Genomic DNA, 13,827 nt, shown 5'->3' with positions numbered 1-13,827 from the left:
CCAGACCTCTAAGTGATTTTCATCCCAAAATGCCAAGCATAGTTCATGCCAAACACCAACAAATCAAAGATCTGGACTGGCTGCCAAGCTCCTCTCTTCAGAAGCCTATAGTTAGGCCCGTCCCCACTCTCTACACAGTGAGCCCATCAGGTAGACAGTCAGATCCCACATAGCAAAGTCCCAAGACCAGTCTGATGAAGCACACCACCTTGCCAGCCATGGAGAACATCCCTCTTGGACAATGGTGGTAGCTCCCTGCCTGGCTTCCCATGTGCAGGCCTCCATGGGAGACTTGCTTCACTCTTACAATGATCCCGCCGCGTTCCCCACCGCATTCAGGCCTATCCTGTCAGAGAAGCCAGCAAATGCTACAGGAAGCCCAGTGTGGTAGGTCCTTTCACCAGAATGTTCCTTCTCTTCTATGGTGATGGAGACTTGATCAGGCCCCGTGGCCACCCAGCTGAAGCCCACACAGGTCCTGGCCTTCCTAGGAATGAGGTGTGAGCTTGCGCTGATGTGCACTGAAATGACCTGTGACGCCCAGTCCTGCCCTCTCCTCCTCGGTCCTCTGACTGGGATGTGGGTGCGATGGTGGGAAGTGGAAGCCGTGTGATGCTGGGGACGGAGGAGGAGGTGTGAAGAGCAACCCTGGCCGCTGGCACTCTGACCGTCACATGAGGCAGAAGTACATCCCTATCGTGTCTAAGTGTCTTCTTATGGTGCTTAGACATGAGCTTACAGGCCCATACCCACACACAAACACTATGCAATGCAGTCCCTCATTCATAACCAGGATCCCCAAACAGCAAACCAATAGCATGAGAAAGAAGGCTAGGGGTAAAGACCAAAGAAAGATCATTCCACACCAGATTGGCCTAAAATGAATCAACATTAGTGTGTTTGGCAATGTTGAACACTTATTCCATTTTTCTTCTTATATAAATTTATTTATTTATTTATTTTACATACCACAGTTTTCCCTCACTCCTCTCCTCCCAGCCCTGTTACCACCCCCAATCCACTCCTCCTCTGTTTCTGTTTAGGAAAGGGCATGAGTGTCATCAAAACATGGCACATCAAGTTGCAGTAAGACTAAGCACCTCCCCATGTATTAAAGATGGGCAAGGTGACCCCCTATGAAGAAAAGGGTCCCAAAAGCAAGTAAAAGAGTCTCAGACACCCCTGTTCCCACTGTTAGGAGTCCCACAAGAGGACCAAGGTGCACAACTGTAACATATATGCAGAGCAATACATTAGTTCCATGCAGGCTTCCTGGTTGTTGGTTCAGTCTCTGTGAGCCCCTGTGAGCCCAGGTTAGCTGATTCTGTGGGATTTCTTCTGGTGCCCTTGACCCCTCTAGCTCGTGCAAGTCGTTCTCCTCCTCTTCTGCAGGATTCCCTGAACTCCACCTAATGTTTGGCTGTCGATCTGCATCTGTTTCCATCAGTTGCTGGATGAAGCCCCTCTGATGACAATTGGGCAAGGCACCAATCTGGTCAAAGGAGATGGCCAGTTCAGGCTATATATCTGCTGTTGCTGGGAGTCTTAACTGGGGTCTTCTCATAGAGTCCTGGGAGATTCACCAGCGACTCTGAAATGCCTTCCCTTTCCAGCAGTCTCTCTCAGGGTCTCCCCTTCTGTTCCCCTCCCAACCTGACGCTCATGTTCCCATTCCCACCTGCCCTCCGTCCTCTCATGAAATCTCTTCTACTTCCCTTCCTGGGGAGATCCAGGAACTCCCTCATGAACCCTCTTTGTTACCTAGTGTCTCTGGGTCTGTGGATTATAAACAGTTATCCTTGTTTTACAGCTAATATCCAAGTATGAGTGAGTACATACCCATACTCTGTTTGTCTTTTTTGGTCTGGGTTACCTCACTCAGGATTTTTTCTAGTTCCATCCATTTTTAAACAACTAACTTTTGTTATTTTTTAATGATATGGTATGTCCCCATGTCTGTGTTTATGTACGTGCCTGTGACTGTAGGTGTCCTCGGAGGCTGTGAGCCAAACAAGTCAGATCCCCTTGAACTGAAGTTATAGGCAGTTGTAAGCTGTCTCCTATGGGTGCTAGGAATCGAACTCAGGTCCTCTGCAAGAACATTGAGTGTTCTTTAAAAAAATATTGATTCTTTGGGAATTGCACAACATGCACTCCAATCCCACCCATTTCCCAGTCCCTCATATCTGCCCTTCACCCTTGTAGAATGACTCCCCCAGAGGAAAACTGAAAGAGAAATAATAAAAATAAAGAAAATATAAAAATAGAACAAGAATGTTAACTATAAAATAAAAATCAAACCAACAAACAACCAAGGCACCTTGCAAATCTGTCTTTCTCGCCTCTCCATTGCCTCTCCATTTGTCTTAGTGGCATTGGGAGCTGCTGGGCTTCATGGGGTTTATACCCTCCTGTCCAAACAGCTTTGCTCGCAAATGTTCATTGTGTAGTATACTCTCAAATATCCTGCTATTACCCTGAGTCATGGAGATCCTGTGGTTATGGTTCCACAGGACCAGTCCCTTCATTTGCTCCAGCAGGTCATAGATGAGATAGATGTTGGGGAGTGCCAACTCAAAGCCCTAGATGTATGCCTGGGTGGTAGCTGAGTTGGTCAGTCTGGGCTGCTGGGACCACTCCCCTCAGGTGAGGGACACAGAACTAGCTCTCCCATGCCTGTGGTGAGGAGTGGGGATTGCCTTTCCAAGTGTGTGTGAGACAGCTCTCCCAAGCCTGGGTCATACAGGCCTGTATCCCAGGCTGGCAAGGGGCAGGGCCAGCCCTCCAGTGAGGGGGGTGTTAACTCTTCCAAGGTCGGTGAGGAGCAGGACCAGCTCAGAACAGCCTTCGTACTTCAACACATGGTTCAGCACATGGTTTGTAAGGACAAACACAAGTAATGGTCATCAACACAGACCCCAGCTGCAGCAGGACCATGGACCCAGACATGGCCATCAGCAGTGGCTTGGGTCCAAATGTCACCATGGACCCTGGTGGTAGGAAAAATCAGTTTTTTCCAATAGAGTATCACTGGTGACACCAACCACTCTCCAGGGCAGGCCCCATGCCCAGGAGCAGTTGGCCAACACAAAATCAAAAACATTTTTTGAAGAATGTAGACCTATAATGCTGTGAGATTGAAGGAGTGAATGAATAAATATATAAACATTTGTGACAAAGTTTCATTGCTATAGAATTGCTTTGTCTTTACTTGGGACAACTGACACTAACTACTCCCAAGGGGATGAATGACAGATACTTCTCATTAAGTTGTTTAATGACTTCTCCTTTTTCAATTTATCTATAGACTAAGTTATAATATGGAAGTGAATGTTGGGACAGTAGACAGTGTAAACAGATATAATAAAAACATGAAGGCAGAAGGGAGAATGAGGTGCAAAGAGAAAGTATGTGTAAATTCATTGTTCATAGAACTTGGGGGAATGCAAACCTCCCCTGAGATTCAGAATCAGAATTCAGGGAGGATGGCTCAATTCTGTGAATTAGAAAACATTGTACTTGGGGAAAATCAATGATTACAGAAGAAATGGACCCTGTATCCACACGGTGCTCTCTGAGCAGCCCTTGATGCTATCCAGATGCATTTGTGATTCTGAACATTGGCTGCACCATTATGAGTAGGAGCCTCAAATGTCCCATCAACATATGATGGGGGAGTTCATTCAAGGAGACAGAGAAAAAGATGATCGCATCCATGGCCTTGGCCTTGTCCCCATATCCTGTACACCTGATGTACACCCAACATTGGACCAACACTAAATATGCTCACCACACTGAAACACCTGTTCTCTCACACTTGGAGTCCCTTGTCTTCTGACCTTGCCCATGCTAGTTCCCTTTTCTCTTTGGTGGAATCCCAGTTTTTCTTTAGTGTTTGGTGTATATCTCTGGAAAGCCATGCTTGTAATCCCTACCAGACCCCACTTACAAATGTCCATACCTTTTTAAAACATGAGGTATAATATATATAAAATTATATTCATACATAAGCATAAGCCTATAATAGTTTTTGCATGTGCATGTATATATGTACATATATTTGTGTATAATATATACCTATGTAATACATATGTAACCACATAAAAGTATAGAACATTTCTGTCAGCCAAGAAAGCTGCTTCCCAGCAAACACACACACACACACACACACACACACACACACACACACACACACACACACGGCATAGAGAGAGAGAGAGAGAGAGAGAACTAATCATATATCTGCTTGTAAGACCATAAAACAGTCTTTACCAACAATTAAGGTAATCAGAAGTAGTCATACAGCTGGTAGTCAATTGTGCCCAAGTTCCTTCACTTGCTGCTGTATCTATAAGACCTAAATTTTTAATGCTTATAGCACTGCTTTATTTTTTATGTTACTATTAATAATTCTTGTGTGAGTATGCCAACATTTACTTATCCATTCACTTTGTTGTCCTATTTGAGTTGTTCCCAGGTTTTTGCTAAACAAAGTTGCTATGGGTGTTTATGTCATTATTTTTCTTACACAAATATATATGTTTTGATAGAATATATACCAGGAATAGAAATTCTGTGTCAGAGGTAGATGTGTGCTTGGCATTAGGTTTTGCCAGTCAAGTAGTATTTGAAGTGTTTGTTCTGTTGGCCTAGAGCCTTGCCATTCTTGGTAACAATTTGATTGTTTCATGGTAGGCCTTCTGATAGATAGGCTGTTGATTTAATGTGTAGTTCCCTAATACATGTTGGTTTTTCTCTTTACATGTGTTAATACTCCTCTTTTAATCATGGATTCAATACTTATACAGGTGAAATATAAATAAATGGCAGCACCATAAACCATATAGACCTCACAGATATAATGTTCTACCACAGATAGATCAAATAGATTTCACAGATACTCAGTATTCTACCTCAGATAGACAAGATAGATCTTGTGTATCACAGATACACAATGTTCTACCTGAGACACACTACATAGTGTTTTTACATAAATAGACCTCACAGATATAGTGTTTTACTTCAGGTAGACCAGATAGACATCATAGATATACAGTGTTTTACCTCAGGCAAAGAAGGTAGACTTCATAGTTACACAGTGTTCAACTTCAGGTAGACAAGACAGTTCTTACAGATGCATTGTGTTTTGCCTCAGGTAGACCAGATAGTCCAGATAGATACACAGTGTTCTACCTCAGAGAGCTGGTAAGATGGCTTGTCAGGTGAAGATCCTTGCTGCACAAGCCTAGAGACCTGAGTTCTATCCCCCAGAACCCATGGAAACTGGTGGAGAGAAGCTGCTCCACAACGTTGCCCTTTAGCTGCCATATATGGCATTCCCCCATCATGCACTGTACAATTATAAATAATAACAACAACAATAATTTATTATAAATAATAAATTTAGTAAGGTTTTAATATATAAAATCACAGAAATCAGTTACCTGTATATATACTGGTAATGAACTATCTCAAAAGTAAAATAGTAAAACATGTCATTTGCAGTACTACACGAAAGAATAAAATACTTAGGAATAAACTTAACTAAGGAGAGGAAAGATTTATATACCACAAACTAAAAAAAATTAAATAAGAAAAATTGAAGACGCAAGTGGAAAGGCATCTCATGTTCATGGGCTGGAAGAATTAATGCAATTAAATTTTCATACTGCCCAAAGCAATCTACAGATTTAGTGCACACCCTATAAAAATACTAAATACTTACCAATTTTCTTACAGAAAGAGAAAAACAATTTTATAATACATATAGAATCAAAAGGTCCTATGAATAACCAACTCCTGAGGAAGAATAAAAAACTAGAACTAACCGGGCGGTGGTGGCTCATGTCTTTAATCCCAGCACTCGAGAGGCAGAGGCAGGCAGATCGACAGCCTCCAAAACAATACAGAGAAACCCTGTTTCATAAAACCAAAAAAAAAACTAGAACTACACACCTCTTAGTTGCAAATTATATTACAAAGCTACAATAATCAAAGCAGCATGGTATTAGGTATATAGATCAGTGAAACAGAATAGAGATCCCAAAATAAAACCACACATTTACGGTCAACTGTCTTTCAATGAGAGCACCAAGAATACACAGTGTAGATGTGGGACAGGATAGCCACATATGAAAGAATGAAACTGAGTCCTTACTTACACCACACCTGTAAAAATCAACTCAGAGTGTATTAAAGACTTAATTTTAAAATCTAAAAAAAAGTCACATAGAAAAACTTCACAGCATGTGTGATAAGCTCCTTCCTACTCCTATTAAAACCATTGCTATTTGGGGGGCTTAGGAGTTGACTCGGTGGGTTAAAATGCTTACATCACAAACCTGAGTTTGGATTTCCAACACATACACACACACACACACACACACACACACACACACACACACACACATACAAACACACACATGCATATATACATGCACATGTGAAGACTAGAGGACCACTCGTAGGAGTCACTTTTCTTCTAATATCATGTAGACACCAGGGATCAACCTTCAGTTATGAGGCTTGGCAGCAAGTGCCTTTTCTCACTGAGCCATCTCGCCAGTCCCATGATTCTGTGCTTAACCTTTTGCCCCTCCGTTTTCTACAATAGGCTGAATCATTCATTCCTGTCAGTGCATAACAATTTCAAAGTTTCTCTTCATTCTTGTCAACACTTATTATGTGTGTGGATGTGTGCATGCATGTACATGTGTCCACATGTAAGTGAGCACTTGTGTATGTGCAGGTGTGTGTATATGTAGAGACCTCAGGTTGATGTCAGGTGTCTTTCTTGATCACTCCCACTGTGTATATTGAGGCATGATCTCCCACTTGAATCCAGAGCCTGCATGTTGGGCTAGTTTAGCTAGCCCCGACTTGCTCTGGGGGTCTTCTGTTTCCACCTTGTGAGATCTGGGATGTCAGGCAGCCTGCCTGGCGTCTCTACAGGTGCCGGGGACTGAGCCATTTCACACTCTTCCTTTCTTGACAGAAGAGTTGCTAACTAACATAAGTGAGATGGTGTTGGTTTCTGGGCTTGATATCCTTTTTTCTAATAAGCGTCCATGTAGTAGGCATCTTTTCCTTTGCTCATTGGTCATTTGTAGATCTTCAGAGAAATGCCTGTTGGAGTTCTTGGCCATTCTAAGGAATTGAAGCACTTGCTTTTGTTGTTAATAAATTGTAGGCATTCTTTATATATGCTTGGTGTTGGTTCTTTGTCAGAGATATAACTACAAATATTTTCCTTCGTTCTATAGGTTTTCCCACACCCTTCTGTTGATTTGACCTTTGATATATACGAGTTATTGATCTTGAGGTCATACAGTTTAATCTTTTTTTTACTTTATGTTTTACTTTTTAAAATTTCTAGTTCCAATACCACTAAGTTTTTCCTGCATATTTTCTTCCAAGAGTTTTATAATTTTAGCTTTTGTGCTGTGCTGAGGTCTTATTTCCATTTGGAGTTGAATTTGGCCATTTTCAGTTGGACTGGCCCTGTACTGAAAAGGTCCATGTAATACTTGAGGTGGAGCAGATGATCGAAGATGTGTGTTTCAGAGTGATCATGACTACATGCCACTTCTAGGACAGTAATGTCCACCTGCCACACAGGTGGGAAGATAGAGAGTGTAGACAGTTCCCTTGTTCACTGTGGAGTGGTATCATAAGCATCAGTGATCCGCCTTTCTAGTATACTGTAGAATGTGTGTGCTTCTATGTGTATTCACCCACCTGCATGCCTGTGTGTGTGTCTGTGTGTGTGTATGTGTTCTTTTCTCTCTCTCTCTTTCTTTTTTAATGTGTAATCCAGGCTGGCCTCGAACTTGTGATTCTCCTGCCTCCACCTCCTTCAGAAAATCTTACTAGCATGTATCACCACAAAAGGCATGTATTCTTTTCTCAGTTAGAAAATTATCGTATTTATCTATCTACTGCATGTGTATATGTGTTGGCACATGTGTGCCATGGTACATATGTGAATATCAGAGGACAATTTGCGATCTTTGGTTCTCTCCTTCTACCATGGGGGCTCCAGAAATTGGCCTCAGGTCATCTGACATGGCAGCAAGCACATTTACCCAGTGAGCCATCTCCCCACCTGCCTGGTTGTAACATGTTCTATATATTGCCCTTCATGGTAGACAGAAGAATCCTAATTACCCCAATAGCTTGTGGATATGTGTGCCTTTTGTACCACTGTCACTTAAACAAAATGTGGTCAAAAGACAGCTGGAGGCCTGCTGACAATCATGCAGGCTTATGGAATCCAGGTCTGTTCCAGGCAGAGGTTCTGGCAGAGCACAGTGGCCAGAAGACACGAGTCTGACCCAGTCTCTCGACAGGCTCTTTTTTTCCCCATGGTCTACTTGCTAGCACTTCCTGGCTCATTGAAGATAACTTAAGTTCACAAATTCCCACTGGGTTCTCTCTGGTGTCCAGACATTGCTTTGGATGCTTCTGGAAAAGGCAGATATAAATAAATGACAAGCTAGGAGGGTGGTGTGCTAACTAGATAGATAAGAATAGGCAACCTAGTCGGTGAATTAGCCTCAGACACACAGGCTTCTCCGGGCACCTGCTGAGATGAGCTGTTGATCCAATGCTGGCTTCTTTTCAGAGTCACAGGAGCAAGACATCAGCATGGTAGACACTTTTCCAGGTAAAAGAAAACACAAAGACATCCTTAACAAGGCCAGCCCTCGTGGCGGGAAGAAAGGCTCCTGGGAGTGGCAAGCTTTGCCCTCCAATTTAGTACTTGAATTCAGAGATGAGCCCTGCCTGCAAAGCTGTGTGGCCCAGGCCCTGCAGGGTCTCCACTGCAGAAGTCACCTGGTGGCCATGATTTGGTCATAGGCTCTGCTGCTAGGAAACTTTGTGATTCTGTGCCTCTGTTTCCTAATATGTAAGATGGGCATGGCAAAGGCAGCTTGGTGGCAGGGTTATTGTGAGGAATAGACGAGCTTGTTTGCTCAAATCCCTAAGAACAGTCCTGACATGAACAGGAATTCGCAGCCCAGTCCAGACTCAGAACCTGGGTGTATGCCATCATCGCCCCTTATCACTGTGCCAGTATCCCGGGGTGACCTAAGCAGGACACCCCTGGCTTTATCCTTGCTTCATAATGGATGTGAATCTTATTACTGGTTTCTCCATGGATGTCACCGGAGACTTCAATCTCTCTGATGGTAATAGTTTCACCTTGGTTCCTGTGTCTCCCAGGAAGGTAGATCCCAACCCAACACAACTACCTGGGCTTTCCCACACTCCCTTCTGCACGACAGATTGTGATGTTTAGTCGGTGCTCAAACGTCAAAAGCCCTCTCTCTAGATCTCAGAATTAAGTGAGAGGTGGATTTAAAAATTAAAGAGTCAGAGGTCAGTTGTCCAAGGGAAATTGTGTAAGAGTCTCCCAGATAGTGAAGAGTATTACAGGAACAAACATGGTCCAAGTGATTTACACTCTGAGGTTAATTATTAGTCAGTTTTGCTTACTATAACAAAATGCCTGAGGTAAAGTGGTAAGGCTAAAACAGGAAAGGTTTCTTTTACTCATTGTTTGGGGAACTGTAGTCCTAGTCGTTCAGCTTGTTGCTTTGGGGTCTGAGGCAGGAGGACACTGTGGAGCGAGCTGCTCACTGATCTCACTCTGATCTAGCTTCCTTCTGTGGCTCTCTGACCACCTCACTCCGAATCTCCAGGCTGACATCTTCATGTCTGCCCCATCTAGCTGCCATCGGACCTTGTGAGTAGCCATACTCAGTCTTTCCCACACACAAGTGTCCACACAGACATCTTTAGGGGACACTGATAATGCCGTGTATCATGAAGTAAGAAGTAAGAGTATTTCCTGTTCACATTCTGCCCAGCCTGAGACCTTGAGCCCTGAATTCCCAGCTATTGAACATGGAAAGGTTCACTCTCCTGGCAATTTGAGATCAGCATGTTTTATTGACCAGCAGTAAAATTGGTGACCACACTTTGGTATACTGGGGGTTGGTGTAAAGTAATCACGCCTTGTTAGAACCTCCAAGTCTAGGGTTATGTTTGCATAAGAGCTTCCTGGGCATGAAGCTCCTGCCTCCACCTCACCTCAACTTTATCTCACTTGGGCAGCCGCCCTAGCGCCTCAGTCTGGTGCCTGAAGTGGACTGGTGTTCTGACAGTGATAGTGACCTGGCTGGCCTGGCAGGGCCTGTTCCTGGCTCTCCCAGCCTCAGGGTTTCCCCTTCAGTCTCTGACCATGTGATTGATTGTAGCACTAGATATCAAAGGGGTTTTCCCACTTCTCTTCAGGCTTCAGGCCACCTTGCCTTGAAGCTGTTGGTGTCTGTTACATGCTTTACCCAGAGATCTTGATGGCTCTAGCCCCAGGGAGCTCTGACTGCTTCCTTGTTTGCACAGTCAAGCCTATGGAAGCTTCCAGAATAGGTACTGACTGGTCTGATATGTTAACCAATTAGCTGTTGAAAACCAGATTCTCCTCCTCACAGTTGTCAGTTGGCTTCTGAGGGACCATAGCCTCAGTGGCAAATGACATGAACCCTGTGGCTATTTTGTGACCATTTGTAGAGGACGTCCGTCCTCTCCATGGCTTGAAAAGGAATCCTGAAACTCTGGCCCATTTTTCTGGAGATTTATATAGTATTCTCATTAATTATCTGTAAAGTGGCCTTTTCTCTGTCACTTCAGACATTCTCAGAAACAAGGAAAGTGGAGAAAAGGTATGATTTTCACATCTCTGTGTCACAAGGGTCAGCTAGATCATACTAAAGAGTAACCAACACCTGCTCACATTTTATCTTAATCTGACATGATCCAAGACTTATGAATTCTTGGTTCATGAGGTCTCCAGAATCCATACCTTTAGTCCCCCACTGCCCTTCCAATGCCCTGGCAACAATTACCTGCACCTGTCCTACAATGTGATAGAGCAGGATACAAAGGGTACCAGCCCTAGAGTTAGAGACCCTGAGTGGCCCTAGCTGGTTGATCCCATCATGGCCCAGGGGCCCTGAATGCAGAGTAAAGGTGTGACCTGGAGGTTCAGAGGTCCCAACTCTATACTCTGGGAGCCTGAAGAATCTCTGGGAAGAAACCAGGCCCAGCCCCTGGTATGGGCTAGTTAATGGCGTAGTCAGGCAATGTAGTCCCAATGAGTAACCTGATGACCTAACAGTCCTCTCTTTCCTTGGCATCCTATCTCTCCCCAGCCCAAGACTCACACCAGACCCCACCCACCTGTGCTACCTGTCCCTGGATAGCCTTGTGGAAGGAAACTGAAGTACCAGACAATGTGTCCTCCTCTGCCAACTGCCCCCCCCACTTCCAGGCATGCTGCGAGGTCTCCATTCACTGGAAGAAGCAATGCTTATCACCAGCTTGAGTTTATAGGTCCTTGTGCCAAAGGATAGAGAGACAGAAATAAGTCAATCCTTTACCACCGTGTAGCACCGAGAAGCCTGTCCACACCTTACTGGAACACACAATGAACAAGGCTGGAAGTTCTCCCGTGTACTGCATACAGCATACTCTCCTCTGAAGTTAGAAGCCACCAGGATGGGGCCCAACCTTAGCCAGACCCCCTACTCCCCCTCCAGCACCACAGTGAAGTTCAGGCAGAGATAGAAAAGCCAGGGCTGCTGTCCCCATGTTCCAGGACTCTACAACCCCATGTTCCTTGCTGCAGACACCTTGGTGTCCTGTGGACCATCAGGAAACCCTAGGCTTCGGTACCCACTCCTCACAAGAGCCACAGGGAACATTACTGAGGCAGGAACAAGCCTGGCACTGCCACCAAATTGTGTGACTCTTAGAACAAACTCCTGTGGTCCCCTCATCTCTAGAACTCTGCTACTTAAGCTAGAGATGTAAGTCCTGAATAAATACTTCTTCCTGAGTTGTGGTCTTCTATTGGCAAATACCTGCATTTGCTAGAAGGATGTTGTTGAAGACAGAGATGACCTACATCATTTTCTGCCCCTGACTAAAGTGTCACATGAAAAGTCTCTTTCCTAGAAGCCCTTGGGTTCTTGCAAAGAACTTAGCTCTCTCTTCATCTATGATTTCCTTTCCATACTAGATCACATTTCCCTTTTCTCCATGCCTGCCAGGAAACATGTATGATGCATAGATGAACTATATAATTTCTGTAAGCTCTTATGACTGGCTCAGAAAAACTCTTTTTACCCTACCACAACCCTAACTGTATTTTCTTTGTTCCAATGTGTTATTTGTGATTATTATTTAATTATAGATTATTATAATTACCTTAAGCTCTTTGCAAAATAAAGATGTTGAAAACACAAAAGGAGAAAACTTACAAGATGTAATGTTTAGCTAAAAGGTAAAGGCCTCCCACAGCTGAAAGCAGGCTCTGACTCCTGGCTTTTGACAGGTGGTTGAGCCTTGTGGAATTGTTCAACCTCTGTGAATGTATAGTGTGTGAGTTCTTCAGGTCTCTACCAGGGGATGGAGGGAACCTGGGTCAGGATGCCAGGGGCAGGGTACACTTAGCGATGACAGAAGCACAGAAATCCTCACAGGAGGATGGGATGGACAACCTAGGAGGAAGGTACCAGGGATAAACTGCCTTGGAGGCCTTGGTCAGGTGCTAACATTGTCTCTTAGAATCTGAGGCCTTGATGGGTACAGAAGAATTCCCTGCATGCTGGAAGCTGAGGCAGAAGGATTGTAAATTCAAGGCCAGCCTGGGCTACATAGCAAGGTCCTGTTTCTAAAAAACAAACCAAAGGGCAGGTTGTGACTCAGTGGTCCATGGTTCTCGCCTAGTATGTGCCAAGCCCTAGACTTGGTCCCCAGCACCACCAAAAGCAAAAAGCAAACAAGAGTCCAGGGCTTTGGTGAGCAACCTTCCCTGGCTGGACCACAGCTTTCTCATCCTGAAAGATAGGATAGTGTGTAAGATGATGTCACAGTAACCTCTATCTCTGAAATTTGATTTCATCTCATTCCTGGATGGAAAGACTCTGAGAATACTTCTGAACCAGGAAAGCTGAACTATCCAACATCCAGCTAGCTTCGAGAGCTCACACACCTGGGAAGCCCACCCAGACCAGCAGGCCATTTGCCCACAACTTGACAAGGACCTCCATTCTGATTTATACCTAGGGCTTCCTTGGATAGAAAAGGGCTGTATGCAAAGTGCTTGGCAGTGGTGGCACACTCCTTTAATCCCAGCACTTCGGAGGCAGAGGTAGGCAGGTCTCTGAGTTTGAGACCAGCCTGGTCTACAGAGTGAGTTCTGGGACAGCCAGGGGTACACAGAGAAACCCTGTCTTGGAAAACAAGCAAAAGGCTGCAAAGCTGGAGGAACCTTCTAGAAGATTCTCCATTTCCTGGGGAGTGTTTGGATCAATCTGGTGGTCACAGCCAGATTGAGTTGCACCCTGGGCTATGTCCCATCCTTTGCTGCTTTGCCCAAAAACACAAGATAGGGAGTGAGTGATATTTCCCAAGGACATGCAGATCTTGGGTCATAGAGACTAATGGTTAACAATCATTCCTTGGAAAGCTCATCCCAGCATCCCAGGTTCCTCCTCTGCCCCGCCCCTCCAGCACCATCTCTCCCACACATACACACACACCCCCAGCTGCATCCTTGTCCATTTCTTCGTGGTATTCTGCCCCAGGCCACAGGAGCAGTCCGAGCAGGACCTGCTGTTACCCTTATTTGAGATTGACAGCAGAGGCTTGGCAACCCCAGGATCACTGAGACTGGGTCACAGGGCAGGGGTGGGGGTTCAGGCCTCTAGTCCCCAGTAACCCCACAAGACCAGCGTCAGAGGCAGTGATGCCGTCTAA

The 13,827-nt window shown here is 44.7% G+C and overlaps 1 protein-coding gene across 5 annotated transcripts in view; it reads left to right on the top strand.

Moving 5' to 3' along the window:
- Hivep3 (HIVEP zinc finger 3) overlaps window positions 1-13,827 on the top strand; it is a 411,053-nt gene that overhangs the window by 356,663 nt on the left and 40,563 nt on the right. The window lies entirely within an intron of this gene.

The sequence above is a fragment of the Mesocricetus auratus genome, unplaced genomic scaffold, assembly GCF_017639785.1.
Source record: "Mesocricetus auratus isolate SY011 unplaced genomic scaffold, BCM_Maur_2.0 Super-Scaffold_100014, whole genome shotgun sequence".
Taxonomy (NCBI): domain Eukaryota; kingdom Metazoa; phylum Chordata; class Mammalia; order Rodentia; family Cricetidae; genus Mesocricetus; species Mesocricetus auratus.
This window is presented reverse-complemented; position numbering and strand designations above follow the sequence as displayed.